Source organism: Misgurnus anguillicaudatus, chromosome 7 (assembly GCF_027580225.2).
Source record: "Misgurnus anguillicaudatus chromosome 7, ASM2758022v2, whole genome shotgun sequence".
Taxonomy (NCBI): domain Eukaryota; kingdom Metazoa; phylum Chordata; class Actinopteri; order Cypriniformes; family Cobitidae; genus Misgurnus; species Misgurnus anguillicaudatus.
Window position 1 is genome coordinate 25,188,141 of NC_073343.2, and position 25,788 is coordinate 25,213,928.

Consider the following 25,788-nt stretch of genomic DNA (forward strand, 5'->3'; position numbering starts at 1 on the left):
GTTTAATTATGCGTTCATTTCCTGACAGTTTCACTTGTTAGTGAGGATATTAATGACTAACAAGATGACGCCGAATTACATACAATATAATTACCTAACTAAATCTGAGAGAATGCAAACACATTACAATATTTTTTCCTCCGCCCGACGGGCAGGGCGCATAATTTTTTTTTAGCCCGACAGAACGGGTAGATTCGCCATAGCCCCGGGACTTCGGGGTAGCAATTTTGCGAGTCCTGCATAGGTTTGTTTTGTTGAAAGACTTTCTTTAAAGTGAATTTCGTTTTGTATAAATTGTATCTTAATATTAATCAATGTTTAATCAAACAATTGCCTCGATTTAATAAATAAGAAGCAAACCAAGAACGTCTGTGGTGTGAATTGAAGTGAACCCATAATTCCGCAGCCTACACGTCTTTCTGCTTTTAATGCATTTCTTAAATTAATGTCTCAATTACACAGTAGGCTTATAGGTTGTTATGATAGGCTATTTGTTGCTTAAAAGCAATAGGCTATATTGTATAAAGTGTAGCAAAAAACGTGGCGTGACTTATAGTGCTGAGTTAGAGAGCTGGTATGGCTCTCGGTATAGGGTATCAAACAACATCAGTGTGATCAGATGTTTTCTTTCTATTTTTTACCCCGCTGTCATATTTGTTGTGTGTTTATGTTATTGAGAGGAAAGCGCGCAGCACATATTTATAACGTGTTGTTATTCAAAATACGTTTTCCACTTGCTTGCAAAAAAGGTCTCAAAGTGATCATGGCTGAAAGCTGCTCGGGAATATTTTTCTCATTAACCATAATGTAACGCAACATTCAACTGCTTTATAATAGTTTTTAGTTATCAGGCTTACTTATAATTTTACTGTTTTTAACATAACATGCAATAGATAAAATACACCACATAAAGAAGTATACATGTCTAACTATACAGAGTAGTATTTTTTACATTTCTGATTGGGCGGGCCAGCTGTCAATCTGGGCGGGCCCAGGCCCGCCCAGGCCCGCCCATAGCTCCGCGCCTGCTGTCCATCTATCTGTTTGTCTGTCTATCTATCCATCTGTCATCCATGCATTTGTCTGTGTTGTCTATCTATCTGTCGGTCTTTACGTCATCTTTTCATTCATCTATCAATCTACACTGTAAAAAATTTCTGTAAATTTACAATGGAAATTCAACAGCAAAATGCTGTTTTCATGTAATAACAGTAATTTGCTGTTTTTTACAGTGCATTGTGGGTAGACTTTCTCACTTCAGGCCGGTTGTCGAGCAACAACAGAATGTCACTGTTATTTAACGGTATTATAGCATATTTTTCGTTGGGCACGCCATTTTGGATTGTCTGCATGAGGTAGGTCTGCAACTTAATCGATGCTTGTGCTATTTTAAAATTACATATTACTTTTAAATATTGCATTTTATTCAGTAAAGCTTTTAAAAAATAAATCAGATTCAATTTCCTATTTTAATCAGGCAAACCAGGTATTCTACCATCACATCAGTTACACTCACATCAAATCACAGGTAAGAATTCACCAAAGTTTTATACAACCTGTTTATTTTACTAAAATCTGTGTAAAAGATAAATGAGGAACGATCAAAATCAATTATGGGTTTTGTGTCTTTACATTTTTAATGTGTGCATTCTGTCTATGCAAGTGAAAAATACACTTGTGTTATCTGCAAATTCGCCTGTTTTTTGTATTATCTTAAAATCCTTTAAAAATCCTTTGTTACCATGTATATCTACAAATAACACTAAAAAGATCTGGTATTTGTAAATTCATTACATGCTCGTTAGCTGGTTGAAACATCCTGTTGTATGTGGCACGCTTTTTTTGGTGGTAAGACACATTAAGTTTATAAAATGGACATATCCTGGCTTCATTGTTTACAGTAAGTTAAGGTAGGTGGGGTATATAAATTCGTAGCCTGATTACACAAAATTAAACAAAGGCACCCTAATACATAAGACTTGAGCAGTCAAAATGGTTCTTGGTGAAAAACCAAATGTAACTCATTTCATTCACTGTGCATCTAGAAGTCTTTGTTGCAAACATGATTTCAAACTTGTTAAGTCATTATGCATCAAGTACAAGAAAGTGCAGTCAAACTGAATTTATGATTATGGTTAGAAACTGATGTACATTAAAAACTGTTACAGTTTTGTATGTTGCAAAACCATTTGAATCGCATCAAAAGATTACTACTTGACTCATCTGAATTACTTTTATCCTCCATGTAGATATATTTTGGTGCTTTGGTGCTATTTTGGTCCCTATTCCCTTTTCGTGCATTGTATAGACCAACAAATATTACAGATTAAGGTGAGTAAAATGTCTTTGTTGCCTCTGTAAAATATGAAGTCTTTTTGCAGATGTTAATTATCATAAATTGTTATCTTTGCTTATAGATGTGTGCCACTCTTGCTGACTTTGAGAAGACTAGTAACTTGTAACACCTCGTTTGATCCTGTTTGGTAAATATATGAAATTTGACATTTTTTACTAAACAAGGCCCATACTCCAGGCTGACACAACCTTTTACTATCTTTCTTTTTTTCTTATTCTTTATGCCATTCCAGCATCTTTGGCTATATTCATGGTGAGAACTGGTTAATCCATACACAAGTTTTTATTCACACAAGTCAATCCAGACACTGGTTGGGGTAGAGACAATTTGGCATCTGTGGATACCCAGAGTAAACCCACGCTGACACAGGGAGAACATGCAAACTCCACAAAAAAAGCCACCTGACCTAGCCAGGGCTCAAACCGGGGACCTTCTTGCTGTGCCTATTACTATCAGGAGAACATCAAGCTTTATGTGCCTCATTCTGGAGGCCAATGTATTTGAGAACACTAAAACTGAGAACACTCTTAATATCAGACTTTACATGGACACTAAATTAATTTGTGATTTTCAGTTTACCTTTAGAAACATTAGTGGCCCTCAATTACTATACATTTAATTGTACCATGACAATGGTCTCTGAAAATAACATACTGTTAGGTTGAAGGACATGGCACTTTGTGTCTTTGCCAGTGCTTGCATATTCTTCTCACTGCCTTTTCTACACTTAGCTCTCCGGATATTAAGGATTATACATTAATCTATACATTCATTTGGTCCAGGTGATTCTCAGGGACAATGGATTAAACAATGGATGATCAGCCTGAAAGCCAAAAGGGTGTTCAGCCAACGTGTCTCACTGGACTTGCTGCATTGTTTTCTTGCAAAAAGTGAAAGCAGCATCCACACTGGAAGTCCTTCAAAGGTAACAAGTTATTTTAATTTTTTTTTTAAAGGAATGGTTCCACATAAAATAATGATTTCATTAACTTAACTTAATTTTAACTTGTGACTGTCTTAAAAGGTTGAATTTGTATCTTTTGAGGAGGCAATTTTGGTAAGGCTTCACAATCAGGTCTCATTTGTTAAACGGGATAGTTCACCCAAAAATGAAAATTCTTTCCTCATTTACCCTCATGTGGTTCTAAGCATGTGAGTTTATTTATTTTGTTGAACACAAACTGAGATATTTTGATAAATGATGGTAACCACACTGATGACAGTACCCAAGTCAACGGGCAGTGGCAACCTTGTGCTTACCATCATTTATGAAAATATCGTCTTTGGTATTTAACAGAATAAAGAAACGCAGGTTTAGAACAAAATGAGAGTAAATTATGAAATAATAATTGGTTAAACACTTTAACATTAGTCAATGTATTAGCTAACATGAACTAACAATAAGCAGTTCATAGAAGTATTTAGTAATTTTTGTTAATAATAGTTTATAAAAAGTAATTTGTTGTGTTCGTTAGTTCACAGTTCATTAATGTGAACAAATCCAACTTTCAATAATGTCTTAGTAAGTGTTAAATTAACTCAAAAGGGCTGTGTAAGTATTGTTTATGTTAATTCATGTTCACTAAAATAGTTAACTTATGTTAACTAATGACACATTTTTGTAAAGTTTTACTGGAAGTTTGATAATCTAAGTCAGAGTTTTAAATCATTGTTCACTGAAAATATTCTCTTTCTATTTTCCAGACGCTTCATTAAAATCAAACCGGGAAACAAGGGTGCAAAGGGAAAGTGACCTCTAAAACAGGAAAACTGCAAAAGAAGACCATCAACAGTCAGTCTCAAAATATCAAATCTTTTAAAAAAGACTTTTGGACTTTGAGTGGTACTTCATTTAAAATGTAGCTGACACTTCCCACCAATACAGTTTTTTTTTTTAAATATGGTGGGCTGCAGTGATGGCAGGTGACTTCTCCGAGGAGGCACGAATGCAAAGCTAGCCAAAACATTGTCATGTGTGTGGCTCGTCACTTCAAAATGTGTGTTTGGCGCGTCATGTGAACCTGTGCATAGCGTGTCATGTCAAAATACGTGCCTGACACGTTGAAGGGGATTATGATAAAAGAGATGCTCGCTTTTGCCATACTAGCTTAATCTCATGTGTAATCAGAGTTTAGTGTTAAATGAGTGTCTTGCGGGTATCATGTGAATGTCTCTTTTTTTCTTTATCATATTTAAAGCGTTTGCGGGAGGCACGTATTTTGACATGATGTGCAATGCATATAGATTCACATTACACCCCGAACACATATTTTGCATCCTGGCCACCACTGGTGGGTGGTGTTTTTTTATACTGGTTTGTATATTATAGATCATGTTTTCATATTTAAAATTGGGCTGGTGTCTGTTAAAGAATAAGCAAATTAATGTTTTATTGAATCCTTTTAAAAATGTGCTGTTTTTACAGTTGTTAAACTTTTGTGCTTTTTTTGAAATCTAAATTTTAAACTACATTTGTATTCTAAGTAAAGATAAGGCATCTCAATATTGTTCTTTGTTTTTTTTTATTTTTTTTTTGTATTTTAGTATGTTATTGGTGCGTTTTTGTTGCACCACAGTTTATGCACTGAATATTAAAATATATCTGCTTGTATTTCTGCCTGTTTTATGGCATAACAAACATAGCATAACAGTCAATCTGGTGTTGAATAGAATAAAGAATAAAAAAATCATAACCTGGCCTTTTTTGTTCTATGTTATCCACTTTGACAAATATAAAATGCAGGGTATAATAGCATTTAAATTAAAAAATAATGGAGTTGTGACTAATATGTGCTGTAAATTAACAGGTATATGATGCTAAATAACAGTTTTATGCTGTAGATAACAAAAACAATATCATGCTATTAAATAACAGCTGTATTCTGTAGGTGACACAAACAGTACCATGCTGTTAAAATAACAGTTGACTGCTGTAGGTAACAAAACAGTATCATGCTGTTTTTTTTAATAACAGTATCCCGCTGTAAATTAACAGTGCAATGCTGGCAACCACAGCTTCCAGCATAATACCGTTTTTTTACAGGGAAATTTTTTACAGTGTATCCATCCATCCGTCCGTCCATTCATTCATTCATTCATCCATCCGTCCGTCCGTCCGTCCGTTCGTCTATCTGTCTATCCATCTGTCATCCATGCATTTGTCTCTGTCTCTATCTATCTGTCTGTCTGTCTTTCCATCCATCTTTTCATTCATCTATCGATCTAGCCATCCATCCGTCCGCCTGTCTGTCTGTCTGTCTGTCTGTCTGTCTGTCTGTCTGTCTGTCTGTCTGTCTATCTATCCATCTGTCATCCATGCATTTCTCTGTGTCTCTATCTTTCTGTCTGTCTTTTCATCCATCTTTTCATTCATCTATCGATCTAGCCATCCATCCATCCATCCATCCATCTATCCATCTGTCCGCCTGTCTGTCTATCCATCTATTTATTCATCTACCTATCTATCTTTCTGTCTGTCTATTTATTCATTTATCTATCAATGCATCCATCTATCTGTCCATCTATTCATTCATCTATCTATCTGTCTGTCTTTCCCTACATCTTTTCATTCATCTATCGATCTAGCTATCCATCCGTTTATCCATCCATTTCATCCATCTATTCATTCATCTGCCTATCTGTCTGTCTATTTATTCATTTATCTATCAATGCATCATCTGTCCATCTGTTCATTCATCTATCTGTTTATCTTTCTGTCCATCTATTTATCTGTCTGTCTATATATCCGTCATCCATGCATTTGTCTATGTCGTATATCTATATGTCAGTCTTACCGTCCATCTTTTCATTCATCTATCGATCTAGCCATCCATCCATTCATTTATTCATACATACATACATATATCCGTCCGTCCATCTGCCTGTATGTCTGTCTATCCATCTATTCATTCATCTATCGAGCCATCCATCCATCCGTCCGCCTGTCTGTCTATCCATCTATTCATTCATCTACCTATCTTTCTGTCTGTCTATTTATTCATTTATCTATCAATGCATCCATATATCTGTCCATCTATTCATTCATCTATCTATCTGTCTGTCTTTCCCTACATCTTTTCATTCATCTATCGATCTAGCTATCCATCCATTTATCCATCCATCCATTTCATCCATCTATTAATTCATCTACCTATCTGTCTGTCTATTTATTCATTTATCTATCAATGCATCATCTATCTGTCCATCTATTCATTCATCTATCTGTCTGTCCATCCGTCTTTCTGTCTGTCTGTCTATCCATCTGTCATCCATGCATTTGCTGTGTCGTCTATCTATCTGTTTGTCTTTCCATCCATCTTTTAATTCATCTATCGATCTAGGTATCCATCCGTTTATCCATCCATCCATTTCATCCATCTATTCATTCATCTACCTATCTATATTTCCATCTTTTTATTCATTTATCTATCAATGCATCCATCTATCTGTCCATCTATTCATTCATTCATCTATCTATCTGTCTGTCCATCTGTCTGTCTATCCATCTGTCATCCATGCATTTGCTGTGTCGTCTGTCTATCTGTCTGTCTTTCCTTCAATCTTTTTATTCATCTATTGATCTAGCTATCCATCCGTTTATCCATCCATCCATTTCGTCCATATCTATCTATCTATCTATCTGTCTGTCTGTCTGTCTGTCTGTCTGTCTGTCTGTCTGTCTGTCTGTCTGTCTGTCTGTCTATCCGTCTGTCATCCATGCATTTGTCTGTGTCTATATCTATCATTCTAGCCATCCATCTATCCATCCATCCATCCGTCCCTCCGCCTGTCTGTCTATCCATCTCTTCATTCATCTACCTATATATCTGTCTGTCTGTCCATTTATTTATTTATTTATCAGTCCATCCATCCATCTGTTTTTCCATCTATTCATTCACCTATCTATCTATCTGTCCATTTATTTGTCTGTCTGTTTATCTGTCATCCATGCATTTGTCTGTGTCATCTACCTATCTATTGATCTAGCTATCCATCCATTCATTTATCCATCCATCCATCCATCTATTCATTCATCTACCTAACTATCTGTCTGTCAGTCTGTCCATTAATTCGTTCATGTATCTATCTATTTGTCTGTCCATCTATGTGTCTGTCTATCTATCCATCTGTCATCCATGCATCTGTCTGTGTCGTCTATCTATCTGTCTGGCTTTCCATCCATCTTTCATTCATCTATCGATCTAGCTATCCATCCATCCATCTATCTGTCTGACCATCTGTCTATCCATCTATTCATTCATCTACCTATCTGTCTGTCCCTCTGTCTGTCTGTCGGTCTACCTATTCATCCTGCTATCTGTGTGTCATCTATTCGTCTATCTATTTGTCCATCCTCTCTGTTCGCTACTTATCCATCATTCGTCTATGTGTCTGTCTGTCTGTCTATCCATTCATCCATCCATCAATCCATCATGTCCGTCACATCTTCTTTGATCTTCAGTCTTCTGCAGGTCATATGGAACCTAAGGGACCTTTGGTTCCTGTGTGTGCAGAAAAGTGACCAATTATTCATCAAAGCTGAAAGAAACCCACCTCCACAGGGTTCCTTCTGGCTATTTTCTATTTGTGTCATGTTTGTATGTCTTTTATCACATTTCCACAGTTTCCCCTCAGGTATACCGAATGTAGACGCATGCTCAAATGCAAAAACAATTTGTGGTCTTAATAATACCATCAAACACAAGACTGCAACATACTAAAGCCTGGACGCAACACAACAGGTGCCCGAGTATTGAAACGAGCCCACTAAATCCTATTTCGTACTACAATATCTTTCAGGTAAAGAGTTTTTGGCAAGCTTATGTGTACATTAACTATTAAAGCTCTGACTCTCTGTGGTCCACCACATCATAGATTTATTTTCACCAAGTAAACAAGTCAGTATGCAAACATGTGAAAGCGAGGAGGCATCAACACGGAGACCATACTGTAGAGGCCAACCCATATTTATCAGTTCATCAGAGGAGACAAATGAAAAAAGACAAGCTTTATTTCACTCTCATTATTTGATACTCGCAAATGGAGCGCTTCCCTCTCATTCTGTGCCTGTCACAGTGAAACAAAAAGCTTTTTAGTTGGGAGGAATTATTTGAGATAATGTGCGTTCTCCCTGTGAGACTCACAACTGATTTAACCTGGCTGCGAGTTGCCGTGGAGATGCGCTAGAAGGGTGTGCGCCACTGCGCCGCGTCTCTCTTGGTTGCTGATGGAAATAAACTGGAGAAATGAGGAACGCTGAGATTCTAATGAGTCTGTGCTACACCTTCACGCGCCTAGTGAAAATAAAAAAAAATATTTGCCCTTTGTTTGACATTGTTGCGATCACATGACCAGTTAAAAGGCAGCATGTTTTTATGGCGATGTAGAGGTGATGGTTTATATTTAAAGCTAAAGCTTTGCATGCATATGAGTATTTAAATGCATAGTAAAGACTTCATGTCAGCATCTTTAGTTTTTGCAAGCACGCACAGAATCTGATCCAATAGAATATGGCAGAAACTGGAACAGACTCAATTCACTTTAATGTCCACGTATAGGCCCATATTTTCCCCAGTCGCAGTACTCTTTGAAGTTTTTTGTACTTTTTAGAGATAGCACCTTATATATTTGTATTATAATTTCAAATATATCAATAATAATAATAATAATAAAGTCACTTTCTTGTCCCTACAGCCTAAACTAGTATAATAATAGATAATACAGATCCAGCAACCTTGCAGATTTCGTGACAAGATTACCTACTGTATACTGAAAGTATGGAAAACACAATACACTTAAGGGCTTTTCACCCTGCTTTCACTCTTGTATTTCACAGTTTTTCTCAGTCGCTTTGGAGCATTTCTCAAACCATTCTGAAAATTTGCAAAATAATGTGTGCATTTCTCAGAACAAATCGTACAAACTGCAGAACATTATGGATGTCCTGCAAAAGCCTGTAACTTGTTGAAAATCCTTAGATTTGATTATGAGAGGCACATAAATAAAATAAAAAAGCTCACACATAAGTAATAAAAAAAAACACAATATAAATAAATAAATAAAGTTTTTAATTTCAATTTCATTTTGACATTAACCAATACATTATAACTTGTCGTGACAACTTGACATTATCAAGACAACATAACTGACCACTCGAATTTGTCATTAAAATGTCATTAAGTATTAATACTCTGTCAAATAGTTTTATAACAGCATCATGAATTTTTTTCTTGACCTCAACTAGCCCAGTCTCACCAAATTGTTTTATATAGTCACGTGCATTTTTGATGGTTTTTTCGTTATATTATCACAAATTTCCGCGTTTTTTCGTGATCGTATAACGAATTCCTGTTTTCGTGTGATTATCACGTATTGGTAACTGAACTGTTTTGTCCTATTTTCTTACCATTGTCGCTTCGGTTTAGGGTTAGATTTACATAAAATGACATCCCTACCCAAACCCAACTCTAACCCTAACGCCAGGCGACATATAAAAAATTAATCAGAAAAAAATAGTATAAACCTGTAATGACTTGTAAGAGACGGAAGCAAACGCAGGTGTAAAATGAAACAATGTTTATTAAATATAAACAAAGAGAGAGTATTCAATGTCAATGCGGAAGAAATCCAGTCCGGTGTTGTTGCTGGCAATGGTGACGATGACTACGGTGGAAGTTGGTGTTTTGAGTGCGACGTTGGTGGAGTGGTGAGCAGTGGTGAAATCCAGACTGACACGGAACATCCACACGAAGACGACGACGACAATACACATCCAAACTGAAACACGTAATCCAATGCACACGGAACAACCAAGCAACACGGAGACAGAGCAAACAATAGAATCTGGCAGGGAACAGAAAGTCAGGTGAGTACTTATGGAGATGATGTAATGATGAACAGCTGGAGCGAGACAATCAACACACAGGTGACCGGGATTGCTCTAACGAGCACATGGCAGGGTAAGTGAACAACACACACACACACAAACATGACACGGAGGAAAACAATGGATTCCCTACTGTGACAGTACCCCCTCCCCTAGGAACGCCCCTCGGCGTTCCCAGCCTGCTTTACCGGGTGATTGAACTCATCAATAAGGCGGTGATCCAGTATGTCCCGAGCAGGAACCCACCTTCTCTCCTCCGGACCGTAACCTTCCCAATCCACCAAGTACTGAAATCCGCGTCCCCTCAGTCTGGAGTCCAGAATACTGTTAACCGAATATGTTGTTTCCCCATTAACGATACGAGGCGGAGGGGTAACCGGTGCAGGCGGATTAAGACGGGAAGAAATCACCGGTTTAATTTTGGAAACATGAAAGACGGGGTGAACCCTCCTGTACGCAGGAGGAAGGCTAAGACGCACTGTTACCGGATTAATGATCTTGGTAACAGAAAACGGGCCAATAAATTTGGGAGCAAGTTTATTCGAGACGGAACGCATCGGAATATTCTGGGTTGAAAGCCACACTCTTTGACCGACGACGTATCGGGGAGGCTTCGACCGGTGGCGATCGGCCTTGGCCTTGGTGCGTGACCTTGCCTGGAGCAGAGCTCTGCGAGCTCTGGTCCAGGTGCGGTGGCACCTCTGGACTAGTGCGTTTGCAGAGGGAACCGACACCTCGGATTCAGTACTGACAAAATTAGGTGGTTGGTACCCTAAACTACACTTAAATGGAGACATGCCCGTAGATGACACCGGCAGAGAATTGTGTGCGTACTCCACAATTGAGAGTTGCTGACACCAGGACGAAGGATTCTTGGAAACCAGACATCGCAACACCCTTTCGACGTCCTGATTGGCTCGCTCGGATTGACCGTTGCTCTGGGGATGAAACCCGGATGAAAGACTAACAGTCGCCCCTAGCAATTTGCAGAACTCTTGCCAAAATTTGGACACAAACTGGGGACCCCTGTCAGAGACCACGTCTGTCGGGAGGCCATGAATTCGGAAGACGTGGTCAATGACAGCTACCGCTGTTTCCTTGGCTGATGGTAATTTGGGCAAGGGAATGAAATGGGTCGCCTTCGAGAACCGGTCCACTACGGTCAAAATCACCGTATTACCCTTAGAGGGTGGGAGGGCGGTAATAAAATCTAGCGAAATGTGGGACCAGGGTCTCGAAGGGACAGACAGCGGTAAAAGTAACCCATCTGGAGGACGATTGGAAGTCTTACCAACGACGCAAACCGAACAAGCCAAGACGAAGTCGTGGACGTCACGAGCCATACCAGGCCACCAAAATCGTTGCTTGACTAGAAACCTAGTTCTACTAACCCCTGGGTGACAAGCAACACTGGAACCATGACCCCACTGGAGAACGTCTGACCGTAACCCTTCCGGCACAAATAAACGGTTCGGTGGGCAGCGAGCCGGGGGCGTTACCCCTTCTAAGGCTGTCAAAACCTTCGATTCGACCTCCCATCTGAGCGCAGAGATAATGATTTTCTCTGGTAAAATGGGCTCGGGAGTAGCAGTACGATCGGAACGCTCAAAAAGACGGGATAAAGCATCGGGTTTGATGTTTTTGGAACCCGGCCGGTAAGAAAGTGTCAAATCGAAACGACCGAAAAACAATGCCCACCGAGCCTGCCTGGAGTTAAGTCTTTTGGCAGTTCTAATGTATTCGAGATTCTTATGGTCCATCCATACAATGAAAGGTACACCCGACCCTTCAAGCCAGTGACGCCATTCTTCCAGTGCTAGCTTGACCGCCAACAACTCTCGATTGCCAATGTCATAGTTAACTTCCGCAGGAGATAAACGATGGGAATAATACGCGCAAGGATGAACCTTTCCGTCTGAGGATGCGCGCTGGGACAACACTGCTCCTACCCCCACCTCTGACGCGTCGACCTCCACTATGAATTGACGTGAACGATCAGGGGTAACGAGAATGGGAGCTGAAACAAAGCAGCTTTTCAGTTTGGCAAACGCAGCCTCAGCTGTGTCTGACCACCTGAACGTCAAACCAGGGGAAGTCAAAGCGGTCAGAGGTGCGGCTAGTTGGCTGAAATTGCGAATAAAACGCCGGTAAAAATTGGCGAACCCCAGAAATCTCTGCAGGGCCTTGCGAGACTCTGGGGATGGCCAATCTACCACAGCCTTAACCTTCTCAGGATCCATGCGAACACCCTCAGTCGAAATGATGTGTCCTAGAAAAGAAACAGACTGTGCATGAAAAACGCATTTTTCCGCCTTGACAAAAAGCCCATTCTCTAACAACCGCAGAAGCACTCGTCGTACGTGTTGCAAATGTTCCTGGAGAGACGAAGAAAAAATCAATATGTCATCCAGGTAAACATATATGAACTGGTCTACCATGTCTCGCAACACGTCATTAACGAGTGCTTGGAAGACTGCCGGCGAGTTCGTGAGACCGAAAGGCATCACGCAGTACTCAAAATGGCCACGAGGGGTGTTAAACGCAGTCTTCCATTCATCCCCCTTCCTGATGCGAACCAAATGATATGCATTACGTAAGTCCAATTTAGTGAAAACGGACGCTCCCTGCAACCTCTCGAAAGCTGAAGACATCAACGGCAAAGGATAAGTATTCTTTACCGTGATGTTGTTCAACCCTCGGTAGTCAATACAAGGTCGCAAGGATCCGTCCTTCTTCCCCACAAAAAAGAACCCCGCCCCCGCTGGAGATGAGGAAGGGCGAATGAACCCCGTTGCCAGAGAATCAGAAATATATTTCTCCATGGCCTCCATCTCCGGAACGGACAGAGAGTATAACTTGCCCTTAGGCGGAAACGTACCTGGCAATAAGTCTATCGCACAGTCATAGGGACGATGAGGAGGAAGAGAATCAGCTTGCGACTTACTGAACACCTCCTTCAGGTCGTGGTACTCCGCGGGCACGGTAGACAAATCCACTGCTTTCCCCTGAAACACAGACTCAGACACAGAAACACAAGCAGAGACAAGACAGGACTTATGACACTCCTCGCTCCAGCTGGTAACAGAACCCAGTTTCCAGTCAATTCTTGGGTTATGGGAATGAAGCCAAGGATGTCCAAGAACTATGGGGGAGAGAGTAGTGTCAGTAATAAAAAATGAAATAGTCTCTGTGTGGTTTCCGGAAGTAATGAGTGTGATAGGTGCAGTGGTGTACTTGATAGTGGGTAACTGATGTCCGTTGAGGGCGAAGGGCGCAATCTGGTGGGTGAGTGGAATGAAGGGTAACTTGAGCTTACGTGCAAGAGCGCTGTCGATGAAGTTGCCCTCCGCCCCCGAATCCAGAAGTGCGTGCCCTGAGTGTGACATAGTGGACCACCGTAGTCTCACCGGAAGGAGAGTGGATGTTGTAGAGGTCTTCTGTGCGGAGATCCTGCCCGATAGTAGCCTCTGTCTTACTATCGGGCTTGGTCTTTTACCGGGCACCTCTGGCATTGGTGACCCGACTCGCCACAGTACATACAAAGACCCAAGGATCTCCGCCGCTTCCTCTCCTCCCGGGGTAACCGAGCTCGACCCACCTGCATGGGTTCCGGATCTGAGAGACCACCGGCGGAAACTTCGATGAGTGGATCCGTGGATTCCGCTTGACGTTGGGACGGACCTTGAGTCTTCCTTCTGGCAACGGTAGAAAGGCGTGCGTCAACCCGGATCGCCAAGTCCACCAAACCGTTGAGTGACTTCGGTAATTCCGCCGTGATGGTCTCTCGATGGATCCGATCCGCCAACCCATGCAGGAAATGGTCCCACTGCGCTTCCTCGTTCCACCTGCACTCCGCCGCCAGGGTACGGAACTCGATGGCGTAGTCCGAGACCGACCGCTCCCCCTGCTGGAGATCCGTGAGGAGCCGGGCGGCCTCCCTCCCGGCGACGGAGCGATCGAAAACCCTCTTCATCTCGTCAGAAAGCGAGGCGAACGAGGAACAACAGCTGTCCTTGTTTTCCCATACCGCCGTCCCCCAGAGGGCAGCCTTGCCCGAGAGCAGCGAGAGCGTGAACGCTACCTTGGTCTCCTCGAGGAAGAATGTCCGGGGCTGTTGGGCGAAATGTAAAGAACAATGAGAGAGAAAAGTACGACAGTAGTTGGGCTCACCGGCATATTTCTCCGGGATCGGCAGTCTCGGTTCCTGGATGAAACTACCCCCTGAAGGTGAAGATGGTGCGGGCGGCATGGGTGGCGCAGTGGGAGGCGTGATGTTCGGAGATCGCTGAGAGAGCTCGGAAACCTTCGCCACCATTGCCTGGACGGCCTTCCGCATGTCTTCGATGGTTTGATCCTGATGATCCATACGAGCCAGAGATCGCTGGAGAAACTCCTCCAACGCGGAGATCGGCTGACCACCTGCTGCTTCCATGTTGGCCAGATTCTTCTGTAATGACTTGTAAGAGACGGAAGCAAACGCAGGTGTAAAATGAAACAATGTTTATTAAATATAAACAAAGAGAGAGTATTCAATGTCAATGCGGAAGTAATCCAGTCCGGTGTTGTTGCTGGCAATGGTGACGATGACTACGGTGGAAGTTGGTGTTTTGAGTGCGACGTTGGTGGAGTGGTGAGCAGTGGTGAAATCCAGACTGACACGGAACATCCACACGAAGACGACGACGACAATACACATCCAAACTGAAACACAAGTAATCCAATGCACACGGACCAACCAAGCAACACGGAGACTGAGCAAACAATAGAATCTGGCAGGGAACAGAAAGTCAGGTGAGTACTTATGGAGATGATGTAATGATGAACAGCTGGAGCGAGACAATCAACACACAGGTGACCGGGATTGCTCTAACGAGCACATGGCAGGGTAAGTGAACAACACACACACACACAAACATGACACGGAGGAAAACAATGGATTTCCTACCGTGACAAAACCAATATATAAAGTGACATTCTAATGCAAGTACCAAATCTAACCCTAAACCGAAGCGACAATGGTTTGAAAATAGGAAAACGCAGTTGAGTAACCAATACGTGATAATCACACGAAAACAGGAATTCGTTATACGATCACAAAAAAAAAACACGGAAATTCTTGATAATATCACGAAAAAAGAATAAAAAATTTACGTATTGACTATATCACGAAACCTTGTTAGACTGGGTAGCAACTACAGTGGTACAAATATAATTTGTCATTAAGATGTCATTAAGGGTTAATACTCTGTCAAAGAGTTTTATAACAGCATCATGAATATTTTTCTTGACCTCAACTACAGTGGTACAAATATAATTTGTCATTAAAATGTCATTAAGGGTTAACACTCTGTCAAATAGTATTATAACAGCATCATAAATATTCTTCACAATGATTTTTTTTACATTTCCTCCAGGTGTTAGAGAAATAAAATCAATCATCCAATAATAATAATAATTAAATGTAACGTGGTGCTTTAAAGAAAGCAAAGGAGAGATGAATCCATGTGCTAAAGGTTTATTAGTGGTAAAATCACAAAATGGCCAGCAAACACATCCAATAAGGACAAATCCACAATCGTAATCCAAATACAGGCAAATGTTCAGGGCAGGCAGCAAAACAGGCAAAATCCAAAAGACAGGCACAGGTCAACAACAGGCAGGTACAAAAAATTACCTAAAATTAAATGAAAACAGTACAATAAAGGGTTAAGCATTGGGGCAGTATCAATGAAAACAGTTCGCAAAAAACTATTTCGCACAAAAACAAAAAAGGTAATTACAATAAATAATTAAATATTTTGTTTGTTTTTTCTTCTATGTCAGAAAATTTCAGAACCCTCTGTGTGAGGAAGAACAAGTTCTGTTAGTTGTCAGTTTTTTATGTATTGTGCATATAAATTAAATATAATATTTTTACGTGTCTGTTGCATTTTGTTTAAGGTATTTAAAACTATTTGACATAGTATTAACACTTACTGAGATTTTAATGGCAAGTTTAACACTGTAGTTGAGGTCAAGAATAATATTCATGATGTTGTTCTAAAACTATTTGACAGAATATTAACACTTAATATTTAAATGACAGTTTAATGTAATGTTAACCCATAAAGCTTAGTAGCTTTTTAAGTTTGATAATTATTCTGCTATACCATGTTTATGACAGATTTATGATGTATTGCTTTAAAAACTATTGAACATAATTAAACAAATAACATTTAATGACAGTTGTCATAACATGCATAAATCTCCTTCATGTTCATGACACGTGTCAGTGTCATGATTATGAATGTGTCATTTCAGTCTTATGAACACCCCTTCAAGTAAAGTGTTACCGAATAACCTATTTCAAGTGAAAGGCCATTTACTGGACAGTATGTACAATATTCACAATGTACACACAATAATTCACAATATATTGGGTACTGTATGTGGCTCTGGAGTGTAATAACAGGCATTACTATTCATAAGCTGTCAATGTGCAGAGTCCAGCATAGACTAATAAAGAGTCCAGTGTAGACTAATAAAGTGCAAAGGGTATCAGAGTGCAGAAGTCTTATCGCTCGGAGGAAAACCCGTCCCATAGCCGGCTGGTGAAAGACCGTCTCTCCCACCCGACTCTATAATGATCCTCTGGGCTTTTCTCAAATAGCGTGGTGTAGATGTCCTGGTGGAAAACCACCGAGTTAATTCTAGTTGTAGCCAATTTCTCAGGTTAGCAATAAATAACATTATTTTATTGAGAAAATAATATCTTAATAAAAGTAATATTTTTCTAAACAGAAAATGAGTCTGCAGTGAAAAGTAGAAACTATTTTAATAAAAATAACAAGAGGTAGAATTGCAACCAATTTAAAGGGATAGTTCACCCCAAAATAAATATTATATCATTATTTACTTACCCTCAACCTGTACACATGTCTTTGTTTTGCTCATCAACACAATGGAAGGTATTTTGAGAAATGTTTGTAATCAAGCAGTTGGAGCACCATTGATGTCTATAATAGAAAATAGAAATACACTGGGAGTCAATGGTGCTCCAGAACTGTTTGGCTTTAAATATAATGATGATGAATGGAATCACATACAGGCAAATATTCGGATGAAAAACAAACATGTAAAGTGTCGTGAGGACACACGTTGCATACAAATGGCACAGTTTCAGCTCCATTAATCACATTTTACCATCTTTAAATCCTTTCCTCAGAATTATGCAAATCTTTCCCTGAAAATCCATCAATGTTTAAAATGTAAAAAAGGAGCATTGATTTAATTTGTCCCTAGTTATCTGCACTTTCCTTCTTTTCTCAGGGTGTTATATGTCCTTTACCTTGTTGTTATGGATGATGGTGAATCTGATTTGTCTCTTGTGAGGTTTAACAGAAGTGAAACCCCCCCCCTCTCCTATTATTCCCTTTTGCATTCTCTTGTCCCACTTTTTCTTTTCTTCAGAAAGACCCACCCATCCACACACACACCACACGCACAGCCCGTTCTTACCTTTCCGTCGTCTCCACCCCTCTTTTGTTACTTTGTCACTCTCCAGTTTCCTTTAAACTTCATCTGTACCTCCATATATTTTATCATCCACACACCTTTCATTGTATCCCTCTCACGCTCCCTTGTCCCCAGTTTTCTTTACCTGTCTTTCATCTGTTCTACTTTCTCCTTTGTTTTTCTCCCTCACGTCATTTCTGCATCACTAAGATGTGGAGTTAAATGTGGAAATAAAGTAAATGCAAAAGGAGGCAAAAGTTAAACCCATTCAGCAGAACAATCCATCACTCTGTGCGGTACGGCCTCTCAGCTGATTAATCATTACATTAACATTACAGAGGCAACGGTATGTGAAATGGGCCAAGGAAATTTTTAAATATTAAATTTAGGGGATCACTCCTCATCCCATTCCAATAAACGGCATCATTGTGACTTTTGCTATTCACAATTTAAGAGTAAGCTTGGGTAAATTTGGGTAGAGTGTGCATGAGTATTACGAGTACTAAGAAAAGGCATACTATACACCACAGCAAGGATAATTTGCACAGTATGGACATTTCTGTCTGCATGGAGCAATCTAATGACCTGGAACGTTTGACTATGTGCATGTGCAGTATTCAGCGGAGCTCACTGTGTGGAAAACTGAACCACAGTGCAATACACTTGACTTCCTTTTTCAGTAAAAAGAATAAATACAAACACAGCAAGCAATTTTGTCGTCTAATAGTCGTCAAAAAAACCTGGGCCTATATTCTTAAAGCTTCTTAGAATCCTCTCACGGAGCTCCTAATTTAGCTTAAGAACTTCTATGTAGGATTCTTAGATTAAGAGCAATATATAGAGAGGGGAAAATAAGTTTTTGACACATCAGCATTTTTATCAGTAAAGGGATTTCTAAGTGGGCTATTGACACAAAATTTCCACCAGATGTAGCCAAATATTAAATTTATACAAAGAAATCAGAACATTTAAGTATACAAGTTGAGTCATAATAAAAAAGTGAAATGACACAGGGAAAAGGAATTGAACACACTTTATTTAATACTTTGTAGAAAAGTTTTAAATAAGAAGAATGGGCCAGAATCACTTCTGAGCAATGCGGACAACTGGTCTCTCCATACAAAAGGCATCTAGAAGCTGTAATCACCAACAAAGGCTTTTCTACAAAGTATTAAAAAATGTGTGTTCAACACTTAATCCCTGTCATTTTACTTTATTTATTATGACTCAACTTGTATACTTAAATGTTCTGATTTCTTAGTATGAATTCAATATTTGGCTTGATGGCTACATCTGATGGAATTTTTTTTTGTCTTTTTCGTGTCACTCTATTTCTATAAATAGTTTTTCGTGACACGACTTTCTTTTTCGTGTCATTTTATGTATTGCTTTCTCGGTTTTTTCTTATTTTTAAATCATTGTCGTTTGGGGTTGGGGTTAGATTTGGGGTTTGGATTAGGATGTCTAAAAGTGTAACAGAAAGTGATTTTAGCCCCAACCCCAAGCGACAATGGCAAGAAAGTGGGAAAAATCTATGAGAGAACAATACATAAAATTACACGAAACAGAAAGTCGTGCAACGGACATGAAAAACTATTTATAGAAATAGAGTGACACGAAAAAGACATTTGTGCTCAAGGCACGAAAAAAATCATAATTCCGTGCCATGGACACAAATAAATTAATAAAAAATTTTGTGACTATAACACGACTTTCCGTGAGATTTTGTTTTCATGTACACTCTCAGAAATAAAGGTACAAAAGTTGTCACTGGGACAGTACCCGTGCATATTAGTAATTCAAAGGTACATATTGGCAGTTCAAAGATACCTAAATGGTACATATTACATGCTTTCTTTCTTTCTTTACTTATAGGATCTTTTCTTTAATTTTAAGGGGAAACACCCACATTTCTAAGAATTATCTTCGAATTTTGTCACTCTTTATCAACTCTTTGCGCTAAATTTTTTCGTGAATACGGGCACAGATGTCAAGGCTTAAACAAGGCAAAATTTTGGTCTAGCCCTAAACCAAATGAAATAAAACCAAATAACTGAAACCATACATCTTGTAGTCACTTACATGATGGAATATTGTCTAAAAGAAGTTATTTTGACTAAAAGAACATGTAACCAAAAATTAAGCTTATTTTAACTCGAAGTGGGTTACCTTTAACCAGTGGCGGCCAGCGACTTCTTTTCGAGGGTGCACGATGCAAAGCTTGTGAAAACGTGTATTTAGTCCATCATGTCAAAATATGTGTCTGCTGCAAACACTTTGAAGGGGTTTATGATAAAAGCGACGCTCGCGTGTGCCAGATACTCAATCTCATGTGTAATCAGAGTTTAGTGTTAAATTAGTGTCTTGTGAGTATTTTGTGAATGTGAGCGTCTCTTTTATCATAAACCCTTTCGACTTGTGTGCAGCAGGTACGTATTTTGACATGAAGCATGATGCACATGATGCACCAAACACATACTTTGAAATGACGAGCCACACACATGACACTCCAAACTCATATTTCGGAAGAGAAGTCACCAGCCACCATTGCTTATAACAGACCATATCGTGTCTATAGTTAACCTAGACAGTGAAATGATGGCTATTGCTTGCTGGGAAGTAATACATACACCAATCTTCTCCAAATCTTTTCCAAACATAGTCCAAATGTGTTACATTTGTGTTAGATTTAGTTGGATACAATCAACAATCCGTACAAGCAAAATAACTTGATGAACTAACCAAACTGTTTATGAAAATCTAAAAATGATGGGTGATGTTTAGAGGTAAGAGATAAAGAATATCATTAGCTAGTAAAAATCAATAAAAGTCAATTGAAAGTGATAAAAATACACACATACACCTGGAGTAGGATGGAAAGAGACATCTTTATCATCTCTCCGCCCATATGTTCACCATCACTACCGTAGTTTACTCCAGCAGGAATAAGACATTTGGAACAGCTGCTGAAATTGACTGTTTGTGCGTGCATGCATACGTGTGTGTGTCCTCATACATATGTCAACTTGGAGGAATTATTCATCAAAGTGAGAGCTGCTGCATGCTGAGCGTCACTATTGGTTCTGTGATTGGATTCCATCTCAACTTGGCAAAGAAGTTTCCCCTGCGGAGGAGAGAGAGGCACTTTGTTTGTACTTTCTCTCGATCGGCCGGGGACGTGATGGATTGCAGTGTTTGTGTCAGCTGAGTAAACAAGTCCATTTAAGCTGCTTCATCAACATTGTGTGAGCCACGTCCAGCCCGGTTGACAACAGAATCGACACAGACATGGAGACACTAAGTAACAATGCATTTTATGTATAATTGAGCAAGCGGTCATTTAGCGGACGCTTTCCAATCCAAAGCGAAGTCTGGCACGATTATTAAAGGGACAATAAATTGGGGATAAAAGGAAAGTATATCCAAAAATGGAGAGATGCTGGGCAAAACTTTAGTGATGGTTAGATTCATTCAACATTCACTTTCATTCTGTGGAGAAAACCAGCAATGTCAGCATTATTTAATATCCCTCCTCTTGTGTTTCATTAAAAACAGTAATGCAGGTTTTGCGCATGCGGACATATAAAGTAATAAATGAATATATGGATGTTCATGTGTGAATTTTATACATGAAGAGTTTGGTTCCAAAACGCAATAAATCCATTTTGACTCATTTCGGTAAAAAAGTGTTTTCTATACCAAGAAAGTGACAAGATTAAAACCAACTATTTTCTGTTACAAACTTTCACATAGCATCTTTAGGTATAACAACATTAAATTCAAATCCATAATTTGATTTTCAAAGATTTATTATAATTTTTTTCCGCACAATGCAATAAATCCATTACATCCAAGTTATTTTTTCAAAATGCTATAAATCTATTGAATCAATATATAAATGTGCATTCATCTTTGCCATGTAATATTCATTTAGTTGACTAGTGGTATATACTGATTAAGAAAAATAAACATTAATGGCATTAATCAAAACACTTACTTTGTCATATTAAGAACACTGTCATTGCCGCTGTCATCCTTGGGACGTCGTCGCTGAACTTTTTTGACAGCGATCAGCTGTAAAATGTTTTGGTCCTGCTCTATTTTCGTTGACTTCGGGTAAAATAATGGAATGTTTTTCATAAGATCCCCCGAGGACCTCAGGGAATGAAGTACAAAGTAGATGAGGAAAATTAGGATTCTGTGTGTATTCAAAGCGCTGCTCCATTATTGTTTACAATGCGTGGAATGATGCGCTGTGATTTGCTGAGCGGATTTATTGCATTCTGCAGAGAAGGAGGAGTGGTGTTTGTTGCGTTTTGGAAAAAAAGGGAGAAAAGATGACCGAACAACATGGCGGATATTGAATTTTGCATAAATTAAAAATTTACTTTTTAATACTAACCTGATACAATACTGAAATTTTATTTAAAAATGGCGTTTATCGCGTTTTGGAACCAAACACTTATTATTATTAAAATATGCCACATATATTGTACAAATATTTCATAATACTACAAAGTTGTCAGATGTACAGTAAAGAAAAACACGGCATATATTATTTTAAATTACTCCTACTTTAAATAAATGTATATACACTCTAAAAAATGCTGGGGTATTTTCAACCCAGCAATTGGTCAAAAAGGGATGAGCCCAGGTTTTAACCTAAAATGCTGTGTTGTTTTAACCCATTTTTGGGTCAAATATAACAATTTTCTTGGTTAATTTAACCCAAAGACTGGGCTTATCCCTTTTTGACCCAATGCTTGAAAAAATAACTACCATTTATTAGAGTGTGTACACTTTTAGAAAAAAAAGGGTCAAAAAATTGTCCAACAATTTTGGCAGCACCCTTTATAAAAAATCCCAATATCTAATATTTAAGTACATATATATATTATAAGTATGTACCTTGGAGATACTAATATGCACTCCTTAGGTCCCACAGTGTTTTTGAAAAGGTACTGCTCCAGTGACAGCTACATTAAAAAAAGAAATGCTGTTATTTTTTTAGAGTGGACAATTTCGTGACCATTTTTTCTGACAGTGTAAGGTTGTATTAATAAAAAATGAAAATTTTCATATTTTATATTATGTCTTGAAATATACAGTACTGTGCAAAAGTCTTAGGCCACCACCACCAGATTTGTTGTTTTTGAAGTTTTAATGTCCATCCATATTTATTTTTCAATCTATTTTATTAAGATACAAACAGAAAATACAGGAAATATGTACAACAACAAAAAAATTAGTAAAAAGTAAATTTTCAGGACTAAATGTCTTCTTTAGGCATCATCGGTTTTTGGTGTGACCTCTCTTGGCACTAAACACATCTTGAGCGTTTTTGAGCAAAATTAAGTTAAAAGACTAATTTCTTTAAAATTAGAAATTGTGATTTAATTTTATTTAGGTTTAAGAAATCCTGCAGTTTCCTGCTACTGCTCAAGTGGAAGGGGAGTTTACCCTAAAAACTTGACACATCAGTTTATATTTTTATAAAATTTTTAATACTATATACACATTCCCTGTATTTTCTGAATGTATTCTATTAAAGAGACTGAGAAACAATTATATATGATCATGCAAAAACATCTAATTCTGACATGGTGGCCTAAGACTTTTGCACAGTACTGTATATAACCTTTTCTATCTTACCTTTTAATAGCCTTAAGAATCTGTATCTACTAAAAAGATCCGTTTGTGAAACAAAAAAGTTTTCAAATGTTTTTCTACACTCTGAAAAAAGATACAAAGTTGTCACATGGGTGGTACTTTTTCAAAAACTACACTTTTGTACCTTAAAGGTGCCTACTGGTACCTCAAAAGTACACACTGGTACCTTAAAGGTACATACTGGTACTTACATCAATACCGTTGTACTTTGCTACTTTTTTGTCCTCTAATTTTTCAGTGTTTTCTCTTGTTTTTATTAACGTTAAGCTGCTTTAAAAAACAAACAATTGTGAAAAGCGCTATATGAATAAAATTGAATTGAATATTGGTACTTCAAAGGTACATATCTGTAGCAAAATGGTACATATAGAACCTTTTTAAAAGGTACCGTACCAGTGACAAATTTGTATCTTTTTTCTAAAGGAGATCAATCATCAAGGGATCATTTAGCACTTTTTTAAGAGTGTAAGGCTCAAAATATATTATAAACAGGTATGCAAACACAGTGTCAGTGTTACAGTACTTTCTGAATAATGGGAAAAGAAATACATGTGGCACAAGTATGCATGCTGCTAATTACTTTTTGGAGTATACTCCAAATTCTTTATACTGTCAGCCTCGGTCACTGCTCACAAATAGGCATGTTTTTCACTACAGGAACGTGTCACATTGACATAGTGCAGGAAAATGACTACAGAGCTACACTCAGTGGCATTAAATCTATATTTAGTTATGAGAAATCAGTGACCTTCTTTGTGCACCTTTTAACTGGATGTATTGTACAAGATCTTTTCTAATCAAATGTAAGTTTACAGTCTTACAGCAGGTGTGTTAATTAGAGTTATAACCTCTTTTTCTCTCTCTATTTGCCCAAGCACAAATGAACAGCCACAAATCAAGTGATTTTATCCTGAAAAATGAAGCTTTTGTGCTTGTTGAACATCTCTGTCTAACATCGCAGTTTAATTGGAAGGCACAGTACGGCATTTCACACCAGAGAGTTAGAGCTGGACACTGAAAAAATTTGAAGGGGTCAAATCCAAACTCTTTTTAATCATTATATTGTATTTTTTATCCATGAGATCTATCTTGTTAGTCAAAGTTATTTGTATGGTTTGTCGTGACCACATTTGTCAAATCAACACATATTTTTATGTTACTTTAACTTAAAAAAAATAAGTTAAACAATTTCAACTTAGCCAAAACTTAAAATATTAGGTTGAATTGACTTGTTGTTTTAACATGCTGCATGTTTTTATCTCATAGACCCAGGGTGTTTTTTGATGCTTTACCTTTAAGACCTGTACGTATACATTAACCTAAAGGATTATTAGGAACACCATACTAATACTGTGTTTGACCCCATTCGCCTTTAGAACTGCTTTAATTCTATTCAACAAGATGCTGAAAGCATTCTTTAGAAATGTTGGCCCATATTAATAGGATAGCATCTTGCAGTTGATGGAGATTTGTGGGATGCACATCCAGGGCACGAAGCTCCTGTCCACCACATCCCAAAGATGCTCTATTGGGTTGAGATCTGGTGACTGTGGGGGCCATTTTAGTACAGTGAACTCATTGTCATGTTCAAGAAACCAATTTAAAATGATTTGAGCTTTGTGACATGGTGCATTATCCTGCTGGAAGTAGCCATCAGAGGATGGGTACATGGTGGGCATAAAGGGATGGACATGGTCAGAAACAATGCTCAGGTAGGCTGTGGCATTTAAACAATGCCCAATTGGCACTAAGGGGCCTAAAGTGTGCCAAGAAAACATCCTGCACACCGTTACACCACCACCACCAGCCTGCACAGTGGTAACAAGGCATGATGGATCAATGTTCTCACCAACAACCATGCCACGCTTAAAATGGCTTAAATCACCTTTCTTTCCCATTCTAACATTCAGTTTTGGAGTTCGGGAGATTGTCTTGACCAGGACCACACCCCTAAATGCATTGAAGCAACTGCCATGTGATTGGTTGATTAGATAATTGCAATTTATGAGAAATTGAACAGGTGTTCCTAATAATCCTTTAGGTGAGTGTATAAGTTTTGCTCTGTTTACAAGGTTTCAAGGTTTTACACAATGCACCTTTAAGACCCCTGACCTGTACACACACAAAAAAGTTTTGCAAGCTGAGAAACTGCCTTTGAGATGCACTGGAATGCTAAAAGATAGCATTTTAGACTTCATTCATGCTCACACATCAGTAAAACAGTATGCTTTCACAGAAAATACAGGAAATATGTACAACAACAAAAAAAATTGTAAAAAGTTAATTTTCAGGACTAAATGTCTTCTTTAGGCATCATCGGTTTTTGATGTGACCTCTCTTGGCACTAAACACACCTTGAGCGTTTTTGAGCAAAATTAAGTTA

At 38.6% G+C, this 25,788-nt stretch overlaps 1 long non-coding RNA gene across 1 annotated transcript; it reads left to right on the forward strand.

The window, feature by feature from the left end:
* The first annotated feature begins 1,145 nt into the window (after positions 1-1,145).
* On the forward strand, positions 1,146-4,406 carry LOC129435689 (uncharacterized). Its single transcript, XR_012370369.1, has 4 exons — positions 1,146-2,331; positions 2,418-2,483; positions 3,139-3,281; positions 4,061-4,406. It is a non-coding gene; the product is annotated as an uncharacterized lncRNA (long non-coding RNA).
* The last annotated feature ends 21,382 nt before the right edge of the window (positions 4,407-25,788 follow it).